At 44.6% G+C, this 17,079-nt stretch overlaps 1 pseudogene; it reads right to left on the reverse strand.

Moving 5' to 3' along the window:
• Positions 1-2,043, reverse strand: part of LOC118587583 — a 68,932-nt pseudogene extending 66,889 nt beyond the window's left edge.
• Between the last annotated feature and the right edge of the window lie 15,036 nt (positions 2,044-17,079).

A 17,079-nucleotide genomic window follows, 5' to 3' on the forward strand; every position in this document is an offset into this window, starting at 1 on the left:
GTAACATTTGAGTAAAAATGCAAAGCTGAAGGAAAAAGACCAGACAATCAAAACTGTCATGTCTGTGTTTCATGGGGAAATCAGGAATCCCCACAGTATGCAGCTACACAACCCAGTGCATGATATGATACCAGCACCCATTAGTAGAAGACATGACCTCCCTACACAGTCGTGTCTACACAGGCATCGCAGAGTGTCTGTTTAGACCGTCAATAATGAGGTCATGTGGTAAATAGTCATCCCCAAACAAACCAAGTGCAAAATCAGCTTCTATGACTCAAGAGCTGACCCAGGTCAAAGCTTTGGTGTATGCTGGAGGTTGTTTCGGTGACAGCCAATGCTTACTGAGATTCTCTGTTCCAGGGTTTGTCCCCAAAACAAAACTCCTGGTCCACAAAGCTCAACGACCATAGAAATAGGAAACTGTACAAAGAGAACAAGCCACAATCCCCTTTCCAAGGGCTTAAGGTTCCTGTGCAGCAGTTTTGAAGGTGCCCACTACAGCCACACACTTTGACCAAAACTCGACATACTGTATGTAATTGGTGAGATTGTTCTGAACACAAGTGCCCACAGGCAGGCGGCTGCTGTGCCGAGGTCAACAAAACACAAGGTGAGAGTTCTCATAACTGCCAACACAGCTGGGCAGCAACAGAAGAAAGACTTAAGGCAAGAAGAGGCGCTGGAGAGGCGCTGGAGAGTCAGCCCCACGGCCTCCAGTAGGAATGGTTTCCCCTTCCTTCCTTCCTTCCTTCCTTCCTTCCTTCCTTCCTTCCTTCCTTCCTTCCTTCCTTCCTTCCTTTCTTTCTTTCTTTTGGTTTTTGGAGACAGGATTTCTCTGTGTAGCTTTGGAGCCTGTCCTGGATCGCTCGCTCTGTAGATCAGGCTGGCCTCGAACTCACAGAGATCCTTCTGCCTCTGCCTCCCATTTCCTCCTCTTCATCTTTCTTCCTGTCTATTTCAGAGCTGTCTGAAGAATCGTGGAGCAAGACATACTCTGCTAATGAACCCAAATTAAAGGACATCTTTTTCTTTCAGTTTATAGTATCTCTGTGGCTCAATATGCTTGTTGTTCAAGAAGGTTCCGTTGCCTGAGCCGAAGCCAATGGAGGAGGTTTCACCCTTTGTCCAACTGTGCCGTCAGCACGCATGTACTCCATACGCCGGTACTGGAAGACTGCATGCTGCTTTGAGCAAGAGGGATGGTCGATGGGAAGGTCGGCGGGAAGGTCGGCAGCCGTGCGGTGATCTCCACCCGGAAGGCAAGCACTCTGTCGATGGATGTACATGACCGGAAGTACCTCATCATTTTTAAAGGGGTAGAGACACCACTGTTTCTCTGGGGTCCAGGCTTCTGGGGACTCGCTGTACTTAATAACCACACCCCGGAAGCTATTGGTGTCGTCAAGAAGTGGCCCAGAAAGCTTAAAGCTTGGTTTTTCTCTAACAGACACCTCTTTGCTTCTGTTACCAGTAGGGCAAGTGACCACCTCCCAGCGCAGGCGCCTGGCATTATGAAAGTTCGTTCCTCTCTTCTTCCCGGGCCTGCAGATTCTGGCAGTCTGGGCCCTGCCCACCGACAGGCCTCTCTCTCATCGGAGCTCCTACTCCTTTGGTGGGAATGGCCCCAGTGCCATTCTCGCCCACTGTTCGGAGCTCTCCTTTGCTCCTGTTCTGATGACTCCCGGCGCTGCAGATCCTCTCATCCTCCCGGTGGATGGTTCTCACATTCCTGATTCACTCTGACCGTGCAGTAGTGGGGACTCGGCTTCTGTTAGCCCGTGGAGACTTGCTTCTCCCTGAGGACTTGTTTTTCTTTTTGTCTGGGGACCAGCTTGCTCCCCGGGGCTCCACGGCAGTGGTGGCCCCAGGCAGCCCGGCTCAGGGCGGGTGGGGACGCACTAGCGGCTGGGGTGTGGGGCCGGCGGAGTGAGACAGGTCAGGCGCTCAGAGGCTCCTTCTTCCCTACCACGGTGGCCACTCATCCTCTGCCCTGTGTCGCTGTTGGCCCCCAGGCTCCCGCTTGCTCTTTCCAGCCTCCATCCTGCGTCCCGCTGAGAGCCACTCCCAACGTGGTTGAGCCACTCCCAGTTTTTTTTTTTTTTTTTTTTTTTAAACTTAAATTAACCCGTCTATCTATTGCCTTTGGACTTTTATCTTTCTCTATTTCTGTATACCTTTCTTTATTTCTTGCTCCATGGCTTGCTGTGTAGCTGGGTGACTGGCCCCTGGAGTCCTCCTCTTCTTTTCTTGCTCCTTCTCCTCCTTTCTAAAGTTCCTGTCCTTCTATTTATTCTCGGTGCCTGCCAGCCCCACCTATTTCTCTCTCCTGTCTCGCTATCGATAACCTTTCAGCTCTTTATTAGGCCAATCGGGTGTTTTAGACAGACAAAGCCATTCAGCTTCACAGAGTTAAACAATGTAACATAAAAGAATGCAATACAACTTTGCATCACTAAAGAAATGTTCCACAGCATAAACAAATGTAACACATCTTAAAATAATATTCTATAACAATGGGGGAAGCAGAGCACCTGAAAAATCTGTTTTAAGGTGGGTTCTAGCTTCCTTCTCTCACAGAGCCATTATCAAGTTCAGACTTGGCTCAGGGTCAAGTGTAGATTTGTCAAGGTCCTAGAAACACTTCTGTTGGTGAAAGAGTGAATGATCCAATCACCCAGATCCCAGGGGAGGTATGGGAATTGAAGGCCTAGGGCCAGAGACTGTGGTTGGCTAGATGTGTACCAAAGAGCAAAGGTGTGGAGAGGGCTCTATGGAATAACATGGTCAGTAACTCTATTTTAGAGGATGATGCTGAGAATTCTGAGTCCAGGCCCAACCTGGATGCAAAACTAAACCTTAAGTGACCTAGGCAGGAGGCCCAAGGAGCCCTGGGATAAAGACTGTGTACTAGACAAACAGAGTGTGTCTTGGTTGGCCTTTTCATTATTTTCCATTTCATTATTTTCCCGTTTGGGCTGTGTTTGATTTTCCCTCAGTTTTCTACAGTTGTAAAATATCAACTTTTTTATTGATCTAAGGGGAGAAAGGAACTGCCCACAACAAGAAAGGAAGGTGAGGAGTTACAAGTGGCATGGAGGGCACTGACCATCTTGAGAAGAACCATGAATCTGGAAGATCCAGGAGGACTCTTGGGGATGGGAGAGGATGCACAGGAAATCAACCATCTGGGCTTTAAAGTCTTCCTCTAACTCTGACTTAGGTATCTATCTATCTATCTACCAATCTATAAATCTATAATTGTATAATTAAATAAACCATTGAATATTTCCCTTGAGCTTTAGTGGTCTCCTGTCTCATTTGCCCCTTTGAGGTCTTGGCTTCAAGTTAGCAGAATTAGGAAAGGCTCAGATGGAGTCCCCAATTGGCAATGCTAACAAACAACCAGAAGAGGGCTTAGGTCCAGGGGAGAAGGAAGGAAACCACTGTTCTGAACTAGGTATCCCCCTAGGTTTGAGGGGGTGTTAGGCCATTTTGAGGAAAGGACTAAAGCCTTTTTGGGTTCCATCAGTAAGTGTGCATGTGTATGGGGTAAGGGAAGGAAGGCTAAGAGGAAGAATACATCACTTAGTGATTAGAAATCTTAACCACAGGGCCAGGCCTCAAGGATGCCAGGAAGGGTTTTCCAACCTGGACTCACAAGAAGCCTAGACCAAACCTGATCAGCTCTATCTCTTCACTGAAGTGCACTCTGCTCTACACATCTGCTTTTTGAGTGGTTATCGATGGCCCAGGCCACGGAACAATTCTCTAGCTCCTCTCTCATCTTCCCTCATTCATAACTGTAGGTTGCTCTGAAATGTCACTTACTCATGATTGTTCGTGGTCCTTGACTCATCCTGACTGCCTTCCACATTCCTTTCTGCTCCCAATCCCAATAACACAATCCTATCTATAGAATCCCATAGTTCCAGTTTCTGACAGAGAACACCTAGAAGTCCAAGTTGATTCTAATTGTCACCAATAAGAGAAATTTTACACCAGACCACCTCATACATTAACTGTCTGAAAATGAGAAAAGGCATTTCTCACTGAACTCAGAATGCCTTGCTCCACTGTCTGTCCAGACTGGAGGCTCCAGGAGAGTGATTCATTAGAACAATTGCCCCATCCTAAGTCAATCAGAGATGGTCCTGAAACAGATGGGATGGAAATGGAACATAATTCAAGTACCCCTACTGTGATGGTTGGATAAGAATAGCTCCCATAGGCTTATATATTTGAATGCTTAGTCATCGGGGAATGGCACTACTTAGAAGGGTTAAGAGGTGTGGCCTTGTTGGAGGAAGTGTGTCACTGGGGATGGGCTTTGAGGTTTTAAAAGCCCAAGCCAAGCCCAGTGTCCCTTTCTCCTGCCTGTGGATCCAGATATAGAACTCTCAGCTCCTTCTCCAGTCCTATGTCTGCCTGTGTGCCACCATGCTTCCTGCCATGCTGATAATCCTCTGAACCTGTAAGCAAGCCCCAATTAAATGCTTTCCTTTATAAGAGTTGCTGTAGTCAAGGTCTCTTCACAGCGATAGAACATTGACTAAGACACCTTCCTGTATGAGAAAGAAACAGGCAGTGTCAGGCTGCATTAGTCAGCTGAAGTCAGCTCCGGTTTTTAACTGATCCTAGTTGTCTAGTACAGAGACTGGATGCTGTTGCATATCATCTTCTCAAATTTTCCCTTTCACAGTGTATGAAGAGATTTTCCAGAGTATATGAAACCAAATAATATCCCAGGGCCACTATCTAGGGTTTCTTACTGCTGTGCATCTGAATTATGTCTTATATTTGTTAGAATGACAAGGTTTGATCTCTGAGCTGTGCTCAGGGCAAACCTCAATGCCTTCATGCCTTCGGGGTGGGGGGAACCTCTAATTTGTACAAAGGCCCAGTGGACTGAGAGGGCAGATGAATGGTTACTACAATGTGACACAGTTGGGCTCAGGACACTGATGCAGCTGGGTAAAGTAACCTGGGAGGAGTCTCCTGGCATAAGTCAAAGGGTCTAATTGTCCTAGGCTGCAGATTAGCGTGGGATGGGCAGGACCTAAAGAGTCTCCTCAAGGATAAATTCAGCCTGGCCCATGGAGTTCCTTCCCGGGATTCCTTTTCAGAGAACCTGGTGCTGTCGTACAAGTCAGGGTCCTTGCTTGTGGACACCAGAGTTTGACACTGGCTAGCATAAATAGGCAAAACAGTTGAATAGAAAGGCACAGCAACTCTCAGAACAAAGACCTTGGCATGAAGATGGCCAGGCACCAAGGATGCTGTGAGAGAGGGGGACACACATGTCTTTTATCAGTGACAGTCTAAGATGTCACTATCTCTTACAGGGTACCCCAATCACGCTGTGCAGTACTCCTAATGTTCTTCACTATAGGGTCACCGGCTCCAGGGGCAAAGTAGAACTATAAGCATCCATTTGTTCATTCTAGGCCACATGGTACTGCCAAGGGGGAGGGAGACAAAGACTCTACCTGAGCATGTACTGGAGGGCTGGGCAGTGAGAACCACCAAAGTAATCATAATAGACCAGGGCGGTGGTGCATGCCTTTAATCCAAGCACGTTGGAGGCAGACGGGGTTCTCTGAGTTTGATGCCTGCCAGGTCTATAAAGGAATTTCAGGACAGCCAGGGATACATAGAGAAATGGTCCTGAAAAACCGAACCAAACCAAACCAGACCAACCAGCCAACCAAACAAACAAAACCCCAAAGACCTCCCAAAACAAAAATACCCCAAAAATTAATCATAATGGAAGATTCTTACCAGATATGAATCAGAATTAGCCAAAACAAACAAATAAATAAAAAACCCAAATCTGCTTTTATCTCCAACCTGCTGCTTGAATGAACTGGACCTGCTTTGTATACTGTTCAGCACCCTAACATGTCTAGCCTTGTTTGGCTGTGTGAGGTCTTGGTTCTCACTCATACTCATGACTAGGATCACTGACTTCTCCTTGATTGAAGCCTCTGTCTGTGTATCTTGATCTTCACTTTGAGCTTTCAGACCCTCAGCAGGAAACAGATGGCAAACTCAAATGGGATCATTGGAAAGGATTTAGTAAGAAAGATTACTACAAACGTGAAGACAACATGTAGAAGGGTCAGAAGGAATAATGTAGCTTTCTAGGGCTAGTGACAGTGGGACTTCATTGCTATTGGAAGGGGCCAAAGGAAGCAGTTACTGTCAGGCAGGAAGAGAGGGAGGGAGGGAGGGAGGAGAGACAAGAGCAGGAGAGGTCTGAGCTATGACCTGCAATGGAGGAGAGAGGCTAGCTAGCTCCCAGGAGTGATGGTCTCCCTTCCCTTGATTCCCTTCCAGTATCCCAGTCAGAGTCCCGGAAGGCACAGAGCAGCATCCTTGATGCAATCCACGCTGGGGCATGAGGTGAAGAAAAGAGAGGAGGCCTGGAAGGGCAGATAAGAGATCTCCAGCTTACAGGATTTTTCAACCTGGCAGCCACTTCCAATCCAGAATCAGAAGACACTTCATATGGTACCTGCATTTCCTGGTTTAGTTTTAATGATCTGTGCCATGGCTGGTAGAGATCTGGGAAGAGGAAAAAGAAGTTTATATGGTAATAAAGGTCATCTGGTGTCAAGCAAGCAGAGTGTAGGGTAAGGGTTGTTGCAATGTATGGATAGCTAGTTAGTCTGACAGGTAGATGATGTTTGGAGAATGGAGCAAAAGGCACCAAGATGGGTGCAATCACAGGCACAGGGAGACTCAGCCTGGAGGGACACAGATGGTCTATCCAGTGGGTTAGGCACAACCGTGTGGACTCTTGGACAGGATTCACAGACTTCAGCAGATAAATTCATCTCAATGTTCCTAAGTATTTTCTTCTGGAGCTCCCTCCATACTAGGCCTTGAGAAACTGAAGATGGAGAAGAAAATCCTTTCCAGAGCCAGATATGGAGGTGCACACCTATAATGCTTACACTTAGGAGACAGAGGCAGGGGGATTATGAGTTCTAGGCCAGCCTGGAATACACAGTGGGGCATCCTTTCTAATTAGAAAAACACCGTCAAAAATAATTTCAGTCTAATGTGAAGTATGATTACATAGAGGTATCAAGGGGTTTTTAGGACCTGCCCCCCCATTCTGATCTGGGACTTGCTACAAAGATTCCAGAACTCTTTCATAGGGTGAGAGTCAGGCCAAGGATGGAGGAACAGGCAGAGCCTGTGAAGGAAGGGCTGCAGGATGGTCAGGCATTGCTGTAGAGGAGAAGGAGAGGTAAAAATAGTGAAAGATGTGGCTGAAGATGGGTTAGAGGCACTCTTTGGCAGCTTGGGTACCTCCCAGGAGCAAACAAGGAGGAGTACACATCACAGTGTGGCTAACAGGTAGTGTCTAGTGCATTTGCAGGGTCCTCTAGAGGTTGGAGGAAACTGGATCTAAGAGGCAATGGAGGGTAATATTGTAATAGTGCAGACTGGTGAAAGTGAGGGCCTGAGCTAGGCAAGAGTGTCTATCAGAAATGGCCTTAAAGAGCCAAAACAGAGCCCTGCAGAGCCCCCACAGAGCCCCACAGAACCCATCAGAGCAGATGCTCAGAATTCATGGCTGCTATTCTCACCACACTTAACATGAGACTGAGAGCCCTCCCATCAGGGCCCATGCACTGTGGCTGCTGTTCTTCATTGCTATCTGTCTGAGCAGCAACTGATCCTAAACTACTTAAAAGTCATAGATTTCAGCAGATATTTCTGCGTTGGGGTAATTAAGGATTTCCGAAGCTCTCAGGAAATTCAGAGAGTTCTTAGTGAGTAAAAGTGGTATAAGAAAGCAGGAAGCTTAGTGGAAAGGCCAGCCTCTCTAGTGAAGATTTGTAGGAATCTGCATGGAGCTGTGGATGATGGGGAAGGATGGTTATCCCACAGTTAGGGAGCCTCACCCATGCCCCATAAGAATGCAATATCCATGGAAGTAGATAAGTTCACTCTCCAGTTCCTGTACTTCAGGTGATGGAAATCATGGACCTGGAAACTGTGTCCAGAAAACAGTGGTTTATTCCATTCCAAGGAGATGCTTCTGCTGAACATAGGCAGAGGATGGGATTTCTGTGAATCCCACCCCTAGTTTATTCTCTCCATGGAAGGACCTGATGCCCACAATGACTACCTTCTCTTCTCTCATAGTTCCTTCCTACTCTTTAAAGGAAGGGGCCAGAAGGTATTGGCCTCTCTCCATTCTTGTCTGAGGGCTTGCCTTGAAGCACCTCCTGCCAAGAGTTCCCACTGTGGACTCATCAACTCCACTGCAGATGCACCTGACTTTGGATCTGTGAGAACACAGGTTGCCAACTTGGGTGCCTCTGTGGGGTCTTGGGGCAGCAGCTAATCTTTCCTGATGGCTCCCTTTCCCCTGGGCTGGCCCTCCTCTCCCAATATTTGATTTCTATAAGTGTAACAACAGTCCTCCCTGACTAGCTTACCCACCATTTATACCTAATTTCATATGGCACAATAAGGAATCTATATAGCACTAAACGTGTCAAAATAACTTTGCTCAAATTTTTGCTTCATTGCAATAGCAGATGAGATGCATGTACCTTGAGAATTTACCTCTTTGGCCTTCAGCTCCCATACGTGTAAAATAAAGGTAATAGATTAATGTGTCTCCCCCTAACCCCAGCTGGAGCTTGGAAACACTGGATGGCTTTGTGGAAATAGGGAACCCTAGCTTTAGCATTCTAAATTCTGGTCTAGTAGATTTGGAGTTGGGACTTTAATTATGTATATTTTTCTTAGTTTTCCAGGCTCTGCTGTTGCCTTCAATCCCATCACTGACTTGAGGGAAATTCTAGTATAGATCCTCTCGGCTTGCTTTTCCGAATCTCACTCTCTCATTCACGGATTCATTCCCTCAGAGGGAAATGACGGGCAAGTGGCTGGAGATAGGCAGTGAGAGATGACGTGAGCTTTTAATTCACTTTAGTAAGGTTAGAATTTATCTCAGTGACAACAGGAATGACTCGGAAGGGTTTTAAGTAGGCGATTCAATCAGATTTATGTTTTAGAAATGGTGTTCTTATCCAGTGGGGAAGACGGCTGGAGGCTGAAGTCGTCGGAAGGCTTTGTAATGATCTGAATAAAGGAGTGTGTTGGACTATATGAGAGCCGAGGCTGGAATGGGGAGACTGATTTGTGGCCTGTTAGTAAAGTAGAATGGGCAGGACTCCAGAATCCCCACACTTTGGATTTGAAGGGGGGTGTTTGGTTCTGTGGTACCTTTCGTCCCATTTCTATGTTGAGAATATGGGGCATATGGCTCTTGGTGGAAGGCAGAGCCCTTATCCCACTGAGAAATGCTCATGACCCAGCTCAGCCTGTGACAGGCAGCTACTCTACACTGCCACTGAGGAATTCACGAACCTCAGAAGTGAAGACAGGGGAGCATCAGTTACAGAGGTAGCACAAGCAGAGACAACTTTTAGTGTACAAGAAGACTAGCATCACAGAGTGCCTGGAGGATGTCAGCCTTCAGTGCCAGCAGCCATGGACCTGCCATCTGGCACCTTCATTTAGCTACAGTAGTTGCCTTCTTGCTAGTATTGCTCAGACTTGATTTTGCTGCAAAATAGAAGAGTTTAAGCATTTTGTTACTGTCTGATTTTACAAGCCAGGTTTTCTAATCTCCCCTGTGACTTGGCAAGCTACTATGATATTTTCAGTGAAATTTGTTTCTGCTCAAATTACCAGAACTATTTCCCACATCTGTGGTCCCTGATTCCATCCCAACTGTGTTGGCAGAACGGGGGGCCATGAGCAGTTGGATGCTGCAGTTCTCAGAAACGGTAATGCACACCTGGGAAAAGGGGCAGGAACCCCCTGGATGCTGGTTAGTTTATAGACTAAAAACACCCCTGTTCCTTATCTGCCCATCCCCAATAAATCTAGCTGGGGTGGAGCTTTCTTCACAGCAGAGAGCTATCTGTAAGCTGCACGACTCCATTCAGAACCTGAAGTTACTGGAGCCTTGTATTCACAAGTCATTGTGAAAACGGTCCTATTCTTGCCTAGTCTTACCTTCTGGAAGGGAAAAGCTTTCATAACCTACATGGCACCCTCCCAAGTCCATTGTTGACATCATGAGGCCACTGGAAAGTAATGAGAACACAAATGCAAAAGGGCCTCATGCTCTGGGGGTGAGGAGGGTGGAGAATTCCAGGGCTTTGCACTACAGTACAGCCTCGTTGCATCTATTTATCAAGGTGTTTGATATATATATATATATGTGTGTGTGTGTGTGTGTGTGTGTGTGTGTGTGTGTACCTGTAGTGACCATTGGAAGAGAATTGTGTTTTTTTTCAAGTTCCTCTGTGTAGTTTTGGTGCCTGTCCTGGATCTTGCTCTGTAGACCAGGCTGGCCTTGAACTCACAAAGAGCCGCCTGGCTCTGCCTCCCGAGTGCTGGGATTAAAGGCGTGTGCCACCACCGCCTGGCTGAATTGTGTATTGTTAATTGTGGCAAAATACAGAAAAAGGTCAGCTATGGTGGCACACACTTTCAATCCCAGTACCTGGGAGGCAGCAGCAGGTAGATGCCTATAATTTTGAGGCTAGCCTAGTCTACATAGTGAGTAGCCAACTATCCAGAGCTACACAGTGAGACCTTGTCTTAAAAAAAAAAAATACCAAAATAACTTTGTGGCACAGAGGTTCTTGCCCTAGGGGAGCCACACCAGATCCTCTCCCATACCTTTATCAGGAGCTTGTTTTTCTCAGTTCATCTAGAGAAACCATCTTGTAAAAGATGTCATATGTACTTTACAACAAGTTTCTATGTAGTCTTGTCTTAAGCTTTGTTGTACCCACAGGATTGAGTTATTTATTACCAAGAAACTTTTCACCAAATTGTCCTGTGCTTAAATATTTCTAAAATAAACTACTTTGGGTTAGCCTTGAAGTTTGAACCAATGCCAGCTACTGAGTTGTGTTGAAGTGAACTATCTTCTTGCCTCACATGGATTGTTACTCTGCTGGCCATGGTGGTCACAGAGATCCCCACAATTGGCCCCCAAGCTGTGTGGCTCAGCCCTCAGAGAAGATAAGAAAATTTTTCTTTAAATAGAAACAGAGGGTAGGAATCCAGTCCTCTTTACCTAAGGATCATGACTGTAAGTGAGAGAGTGAAATACCATGGGCTCTTCTCATTCCTCTGAGGCAAAGCATTTTATACAATTATTAAGATGTTTGCAAAGACAGAGAGGAGCAAAATATTCAGAGTAACAGCTCTGTAACTTCGTACAAGTGACTGTGAAGTTTAACGTTGGTTTCCTGAACAAAGAATCATAGATATTGATTGTTGGGAGCACATAGGAGCTAATGTAAAAAGAACCCATGAGAAGAAGGACAAAACCCCTGTCAATTATTTTGTAAGCTGGACTACAGTAATGTATTGCTTGGACCTTCTCAGGAGGATCATAAAAAACTTTCTCAGCTGCACAACTTTGCCAGGTCTCGGCAGGGCGGGCCGAGTGGACTTCAAAGTTACTCCATCTTACCTGTGGTCATTGAGCCAGGCACAGCTTGGGGGCATGATCTGACAGGAATTTGGAGCCCCCTGGGCCCTACATCCCTTTCAGCTGCCTGGAGCATGGCCTGAGCAGCATCTGATGAGCAACCGGAGTTCCAAGCGGTGGTGGGCGGGGCTCCGCTGCTGTATGAGCGCCATGGCGGCTCGGATCTTGGTTTTTCCTCAAAGCAGGAATGGCCCAATACAGATTTACCAATGGACGCTTCATGGGGAAAAATTGGAATGGGTCCAACTTCTAGTACAGAAATAACTGTAACTAGGACACATTGAGTTTTCAGTAGGTCCTTGGAATTCCCTTACTTTTGTATTCATAAAAGGGCAAAAAATAAATTTCGGCTGTTAGGTGATCGCAGGGACATAAATGCTACTATGAAAACAATGGGGCCCCTCCAGCCAGGGCTCCCTGCTCCTACCATGACTTCTCAAGGCCATTGCATTATTATACTTGACTTAAAAGACTGCTTTCCCTCTGTTTCTTTACATACTGATGGTGGACTGGGTAGACAGGCTGAGGAGACTGGAAAGAGCCAGAGTGGTCAAGATCCCTGAATCTCAGGAGAACAGAAAAGGCCGAGAGGCAGAAATGGGTCTTGAAAAAACAGACCCTGCTGTTCATTTACATTTGGATGGCAGCTCATTGGGTTGACTGAGGAGGAATCAGACCTCCAGTTATGGCGGGTAGCTTTGGAGCCCAGTTTATACATTCTTACACAAAGTGGGTATCCTGAAGGAAGACTTAGGCTCAGCATACTAACCTCACCATAAACCAGCACACATGGGATAAACATGCACTGAGAATGTGAACTGGCTGAACTGAGAGAAAAGGAATGTCACAGAAGAGTTGTGAATGTAGAGAGGAAGGGTGGAGACATTTGGGATGAGCTCCTCTAGGACGGAGTCTAGTAAATGGAAGGTTGAAACAGATGGGACATGGAGAAAGACACAAAAGAAAGGGTTAGTAGGCTCCTTCAGCTGAGTTTCCTTGCCTGGAAGATAAAAAGTGAGTTGGAAAATAAACTCAATCCTACTGAAACATGACAGTAATACTGAGCTGCTGGCACCTCTGTCTCTAGACAACAGGAGCAAAAAGAGCCTGCCTAGGAAGGATCCCATGAACAGCTGTGGCTCCTGCTGGTAGGAGGCTATCCCGGAGGTGTGGAGTTGTCTGTTACAGAGACTGGAGGCAATGCTTGCCCTGCTGAAGCTTGGTCAAATTACCTTGCAGCATTACCTGAGTGCTTTAGCAAACTAAGGAATCTCATCTTGTCCTTTACAATCAGAAGTGGAGACTTTTGAAATCCAGGCCTTTCATGCACTGAGAGTCCAAACACCACCCAGATTCCTCTGTATTTATGATTACTAAAACTTCATTTTTTAAAATTTGTGTTTTGTACAACATAAAAAAGTAAAAATAACAATTCTAGCTGTCTTGGGATGGATTTTAAAAGGAAAATGGGGGTAAATTGAAGTCAAGCAAGTTTTTTAGAGTATTTTTTTCTGGATAATGCAGTGGCCAAGGGATGCAAACAGCTGCACGTTCCTCAAGTTCCCTTGGAAGCCAGAAAGGGTGACATCAAAGTGCGGTTAGTAGGAATTGGATTATTCTCAAAGTTTGCACCTACAATTATTTTTGGTACAGCCTGAGAATCTGTTATGTCAGACTGTCTAAATCCCCAGCCCCTACAATGTTTTAATAACTTAGAAAATTTTTCTTTTTTGTTATGACTATGAGACCTGTTGGCTCCTGTCAGTACCAATCTACTTCAGAGAAAATATGGGCACTGAAGAAACTGCATATGGAGTTAACTTTCATTGTGGCAAAAGTCAGCCACTGAACAAAGTATCCTTTAATCAACTGCTGACAAACAGGACAGACAGGACATGAAACAAAGGACTACCGATTCTTGCCCAAACAAGTGTGGTTGTGGCTTTATCAAAAGGCATTTTCTGAAGCCAGGACAATATGGTGCCATCCCTGAAGTGAGTGGCCTTTGCAATCTGTAAAAGGTACCCTGCCCTTTTCTTCTAAGGCAGCTGAACAGGGAGTGGGCCAATGGCTTCTGAGGTGCAGTGGAACAGCAGATGAAATGTTATTCTTGAAAAATAACTAAGCTCACCCCTCTCAATAATAGACTGGCATTTAATAGAGGGATATGGAGAAGAATGAAATGCCAAGATGAAACCACACACACACACACACACACACACACACACACACACACACACACACACAGCCAAGAAGAATGGACAGCTGAATTCAAAAAACATCAACCATTTCCAGAATTTAAAATCCTGAATCATGACATGACACTAGTGGAATTCAGGTGTTTCTGGTACACAGACTGCTCTCACCAAAAGTGAGGTCAAACTGTTGACCTTGTGTACATTCTAATTCACAAATGAGCCTGTCAGATACGCTAAGCGTATAGGCTGAAGATGATGCCCCAACACTGTGGAGAAACTGTCCAGGCAGATGGCTGTTTCTGTCAACTCACTTTTTTTTTTTTTTTGGAAGCTGCTTGCATGCACTTCCTGTTTTTATTTTTTATTAGGTAGTATTATTTCCTTCTTAGGTCTCTGAGGGAGTTGAAGATCAGTTAGTTATAGTAATAGTTTTCCTTAAGAATTTCAGAAAAGAAACTCACTAAGAGGTATAAGTGTATACATTTGAAAGACGTTATAAGACAGTTCTGTTAGTAATATAAGTTAGGATAGAAAGTGATTCAAGTACATTTTGGACTTACCAAAATAGGGTATATAATGGCATTATTTTCTCTGAATTTGTCAAATGCAAATGGGCTAGACATTGTTTAGGTATTTATTGCTTGTATATATGGTATATAGTTATTGTACTTTTGTATATAGTTTTTTCATATATTAGTTATAACTTTTTCCTTTTTATTAAAATAGAAAAGGGGAAATATAGTGATATTTTATTTGTACTGAAATGTGGTTTTATTTGTATATTAATAAAGTTGCCTTGGGGTCAGAGCAAGCCACAGCAGAAGCTGGGTGGTGGTAGTGCATGCCTTTAATCCCAGCACTTGGGAGGCAGAGCTAGGCAGGATCTCTGTGTGTTCAAGGATACAGCCAGCATGACGACACACGCCTTCAATCTCAATACCAACCATAAAAGACCTGGAGGTCTGTACAGACAGGCAGTGAGAAGAAGGTCATGTGGCTGGGTTTATAACCAATGAGAAGGCAGAACAGAAAGTCTATATAAAAGACAGGACACAGGAAGTAAGTCTCTTGCGGAAAGACAGAGCAGCAGTGAAGGGTAAAGTTTTCAGCTCTCAGCTATTGCTCTGACCTCTTGGCTTTTAACTCTGCAATTGGCTCTGCGTTTCTTTTTTTTTTTTCTTTTTTTCTTTTTGGTTTTTGGAGACAGGGTTTCTCTGTGTAGCTTTGCGCCTTTCCTGGAACTCACTCTGTAGCCCAGGCTGGCCTTGAACTCATAGAGATCTGCCTGCCTCTGCCTCCCAAGTGCTGGGATTAAAGGCGTGCACCACCACCACCCGGCAGCTCTGCATTTCTTATTTAACAAGACAGTTACATCTACAGTCTGCAAAACGTAGTAAGAACCAGAGCCCTCCAGTGAGTTCTCCTTCCATGGACCTGTTCTGCTTTGATCTTGCTCACATGTCTGTTTCATTTACAGAATCAGCTGGGTATGTACTTTCCATGATTGCATGGGAAAACTCAGTTGTTTTCTCCTTCAGGATTTTCTATGATTATTCCTCAGGTACTTTTGAGTATCCTGTTACCCAGTAGGAGAGCCTTCCTGAGCTGAGAATTAAAATTGCCCTGAATTTTGAAGATTCCTAAATCTTACATAAATAGCCTTAGGTTTAAATCTTTAGAAATGAATGTCCATTGTTAATTAAGTGGGTTTTGTTTGATTTTTAGTTTCATTTGTAGTTGGTCTGACATAAATGATCAGACTCTGGCAAGGTGACAAGTTGGAGGAGGCACACAAGAGCCTATCCTTCACTGAAGACAAATTTTACACAGTATCCCAAGCTTCTAGTGTATAATTAGTAACGGACTGTTCTCACATCAGCTTGACATCTGGGACTAGGGATGTCTGTGTCTGAGGCCTTCTCTGCTGTCAGGAGTGTAGAAACCTGTGCTCAGAGTACACTACCAGAGGGCACAGTGTCTCTCCCTAACTAGTCAGCTGTAGAGCATGGCCCCAGGCATGGCATGGGCCCTGGGGGCTTCAGGAAAATAACATTGTGTCACATGTTGAACTTGACTTGTCAAATAGCTCTTTATGCACTTTCTTTCTAGGACTCCCATTACAATTTAAAAAACTGATAATAGTCCTGCTTATACTAGCAAATGCTTTGGGGACTTTTGCAATTTATGAAATATTAATCATGTTATAGAAATCCCTTACAATCCACAGGGTCAAGCGATTGTGGAACGAGACCATCAAATACTTAAATAGACAACTTTAAAAATGTAAAAGGTGGTGTATACATCCACCCGAATCCCCACATCCTATGCTACATTTAGCTATGCTAACTTCAATTTTTTTTCACTTTAAAAGATAACTCTTCTTTTTTTTTTTTCCTTTCTTTTTTTTTTTTTTTTTTTTTTTGGAGCTGAGGATCGAACCTGGAGCCTTGTGCTTGCCAGGCAAGTGCTCTACCACTGAGCTAAGTCCCCAGCCCCAAGATAACGCTTCTTATGCTGCCCCAAAACATTTTGTCCTAAAGAAGACACAATCTAAAGTATATATTAAATGAAAAGATCTAAAAACCAATCAGTGGAAAGGGCCTGTTGTTCTTCTAACATCAGGGCAAGGTTATACTTGTGTATTTCCAGAAAATGAACAAGTCCCAGATGGGTCTCACTCTGATGCGCCTGACCAGGAGATCACCACAGAGAAATGAAGCTTCTGAAGATAGATGGCAAACCCATCAAGAAGAGATGCTTCAAGAGGAAGAATAAGCCAGTGACTCAGGAGGACAACAAGAACACAACATTACTGAACCCCAACGAGGCTGCTATGTTTACTGACTCTATTACATGTTAATGCTCAACTTATTAATGCAGAATCCAAATGCCTTTTGTCAGGGGTGATAAAAGGCATGAATATAATAGGAGACAGTATAATGTTGTTTTGCCATGCTAAGGACTGTTTTTATCCTTTTGGACTAGTTGTCAGAACAAAAGATGGTATACAATATGTAGCCACATGAATGGTTGTACTAATCTAAATGATCAGTCCAAAAGCAATAATGTAGATTTTACAATAATTAAGTACTCTTTAGAAAGCACTGAGAGTGAAAATTATAGTTGTATGAAGACAAAAAAGGAATATCTGATGTATTGCTTACTGAAGTTGATGTTATTGTACCTAGAATAATGTATCTGTTGCCAATAGTCTAGAAAATAACCCCTGGCTTCTTTTGGCACACAGCACTTGACAAGAACAATCATTTTGTATCAGAGGAGACTTGGCTATTCCTGGCCTCTTAAAGAGAAATTTATATGGCATAGGAGTTA

Source organism: Onychomys torridus, chromosome 7 (genome assembly GCF_903995425.1).
Source record: "Onychomys torridus chromosome 7, mOncTor1.1, whole genome shotgun sequence".
Classification (NCBI taxonomy): Eukaryota; Metazoa; Chordata; class Mammalia; order Rodentia; family Cricetidae; genus Onychomys; species Onychomys torridus.